General features: G+C 45.8%; 1 long non-coding RNA gene across 1 annotated transcript; it reads right to left on the bottom strand.

Annotated features, from left to right (window-relative positions):
* Positions 1-172: 172 nt before the first annotated feature.
* Positions 173-1,244, bottom strand: LOC105541232. Its single transcript, XR_001006313.1, has 3 exons — positions 1,138-1,244; positions 814-982; positions 173-350 (listed from the first exon to the last, which is right to left on the bottom strand). It is a non-coding gene; the product is annotated as an uncharacterized LOC105541232 (long non-coding RNA).
* Positions 1,245-3,251: the final 2,007 nt, after the last annotated feature.

Raw genomic sequence — 3,251 nt, 5'->3', positions numbered from 1 at the left:
GCCCCACCTCCTGCGCGTGCCCTGGGGGCGGGGCGCCGCTGATCAGCCAATCAGCGCCAGATGTCCCGGGACCGCCCCTGAAGTCCTCTTAGGGGGCGGCACGGGAGGGAGAACTTCGTGGGGGGCACGGCGGCTGGTGGCGGGTGTGGAAAACTGGGAGCGCCAGAGGGGCTGGGAAGGTGGGCGCGGAGGCACTCACCCCGACTTCTAAGCTGTGCGGAAGTGAAAGGGGCGGGAGCGGCGGGGAAGGGCGCTGGCCGCTCGTGAGAACCGGCGCGGGCGGGCCGGGGGCGGGGAGGCGCCCGGAGCAGGTGGTGCAGCCGGAGGCGGGCGGGAGGGGCTGGCGTGTCCTGGAGACGGGAAAAGCGGCGATGGATGTGCTGAGCTAATAAGCGTACAGCCAGAGCTGTCAAGGTTTATTTATGCAGGACAGAGAACTTAGAGAAGTTATGCACTAACTGGTGGACACACGTTCTAAGATTTTCCTCCGTTCGGTTTAAAAGTGCTTACATATTTCTGATGCCTGGTGATATTTAAAATTGAAAGTTGGTCACTTGATATTTTATTATGGGATTGGGAGAAAGAGGAACAAAAGGCATTTATAAAGCAAAAGCCATTTCTGTGATGCATTCTACCAAAAATTTGAGAACGAATGTGTTTCAACAATCGGATGCACGGAATCTGTAGGAGGGTAGAGTGGGGCTTGTATTGCCTGGGAGATTCACTGCCAGGTGGTCATGCATGAGCCCCTACTCCAAGCTCTCATTTTCCCTACCTGCAAAATTAGACCAATGAACACCCCTCCTGTCTCACCGCGTGTTTTGAGATTCCGCGTGTATGAGGGAGGGAGGGAGGGCTGGAGCGCGGGCCGGCGCGGAGTGGGGGTCCCTGGGCGCCGTCTGGGCCGCCCTCTCTCCCGGGCATGCTCTGGACCGTCTCGTCCCCTCCTGGCGCGTCATCCTGCTTCCGGAACCCCCGTGTCCTGAAGTCCAGGCATATTTAACTTGGATGCCACAGAAATCTCAAAATCTAGGCGTTCTCAGCGGAGCTCGGCACCTTCCCTACAAGCCTCGCGTGTTTCCCGACTCAGCAAAGACAACACTACAGTCTGGTCATTATCCTTCTACCCCAATTCACCTAGCCCCGGGATCCGCTTTGCGTCTGCACTTCAGGCCGCCTGGTTGTCGCTGCTGCCGCTCTCATGCCTCGGTGCGGGGCGCGGCGTCTCCCACCTGGACCTCCGGCGACCGCTCTCCGCTCTCTCCGCCTCCGCCCTTGCCCCTCCCCCGTCTCGACAGAGCAGCCAGTCAGATGCTTTATTTTAATGTAAATCCGATCGTGTCACTCCTGTTTACAATCTTTAATGGGCTCTCTGTTGCTCTCGGGCTAAAGTCCTATCTCCTTAAATTCGCTTAATAGGGCCCTCCTAATCCAGTTTCCGCTTTCGTCTGGCCTGGATCTTTTTACCTTGGGCCGCTCCTCCAGCCCTTCTTCGTGTTCCGCCCAACCTGGACTGCTTTCACTTCTCTCAGCTTGCCGACTCAAGCTGCTGCAGCACTTCTCCGTCTCCTCCCCGCTTCCTTCGTTTCCTGCACCTCCTTCCCCAGCGTGAGCGTTAAGGGCGCCCGTGGAACCCCTTCCTTTGCAGCGCACCCGTAGCCTTGCACTGCCGTGGGCAGCCGTCCGACCGGGGGCGCATCCCACGCCAGCCCTTTGGAGCGTGGGCTGCATTGTTCCCATTTTCTAGGACGGTCCTGACAATACTGGCAGAGCCCAAGAGCACTTTTAGGATACACAGTGATGGGCGCAGAAAACCAAACAAGTAGCCTGAGATCTTTGTTGATTGATTCATTTTATATTGCTGTATTTTTGTTTTAAAATTTTCCAGTTTATAAGAATAGCATGTTTTTAAAATATATATATATAAATTTAAAACTGATAGGACGTTTTACACCACAATTACAAATCTCTTTTAGCAGAAAGTGTGTGGGTTTATGAAATGAAATCAGGAACAGAGGCTCGATGTTCAATGCACATGGGCAGAAATGTTCACTTTAAGCTCAGATGCTGAAACTTTAAAACAGCTGAAACTCCTACCCCAATAATGATTAAAGGAAGGACCAGAAGAAAAGAGCAGTAAGCTGGGCTTATTATTAATTTGTAGGCTAGTAATTATCGATAGGTTAAGAAATTGCTTTTGAAACAATTCCTGGTACTGTTAATATTTCTATTTATATGAGATGTCAGTGTAACAAATTGAAATTCTCATTTTCCCAGTGCTCCCTCCCAGCTAGCAATGATAACGTATGTGCCTTTGGATCTGTAGTATTTCTAAACATGGTTCTGCTACACACTTTCCAATAAAGTTAAACAAGAATTCTTTGTTGAGCTATGTAATATTTAGAAGGGAGGATAGGGGAATAAATCTTAACTACTGCAAATTGTTTCCCTTCAGCCTAACTCTGAAGGAGATCCTTGTTGGTTTTTTCATTACTGTACTACTAGGTTGTTTACTTTGTTACACTTTGTGGAAGGGAGCAGAACTTAGTAAATAATATAAAATAAAAAATGAGTGGGGAGAGTTTAATAAAATAAGCAAAAAATAAATGAAATATAGAAATAAAGTAATAATGCACTTTGAGTTAGAAAAATTTGTTTCTATGCTCTGTGCTATAATTAACATAAGATCTTATATTGCTCAATTTATCTAATGAAAACAATATTTCAAGCAGAAGAAATAGGCATTATAGTTATTTACTGTTTCTATAGAAAAATATTCTCCAAACATGCATTTTATCTGTTTATAGGACCTGTCAGATAACTATTATAAACAAATGATAAGAGAAAAATAAATGCTGGAGAAATGGCTTTTCTTTTGGAGGTAGACTTGAATAATTTTGAATTTAGAAAACATTTTAGATACTCTAATTTGGTAAAAGTCCTAAGATTACACTTCACTTACATTTTAGCTAACTGCATTTTTCACTTTTTAAACCTGTTAAAAAATCTTATTTCCAAACTTGATGGAATGGTAAAGGATTTTTAAAAAATGTTTATAATGAAACATTTTTAATAGCTAGTTTTAAGAGTATATCTATAATGGAAATACAGTACAATTCAGGCTTATTTATAAGCATGCCAAACCTGATTAGGTGACTACTTGAAAGAAACATACTGAAAATGAAATCTATTGCCATTTGCTGCATTTGTTGGTTTAGCAGAAATTTCCCATTAATTGGGCATTGAAAAGA

This window comes from Mandrillus leucophaeus, unplaced genomic scaffold (assembly GCF_000951045.1).
Source record: "Mandrillus leucophaeus isolate KB7577 unplaced genomic scaffold, Mleu.le_1.0 Scaffold236, whole genome shotgun sequence".
In the NCBI taxonomy this organism is placed as follows: Eukaryota; Metazoa; Chordata; class Mammalia; order Primates; family Cercopithecidae; genus Mandrillus; species Mandrillus leucophaeus.
Note: the sequence above shows the minus strand (reverse complement) of the source record. Positions and strands in the feature narration are given on the sequence as shown.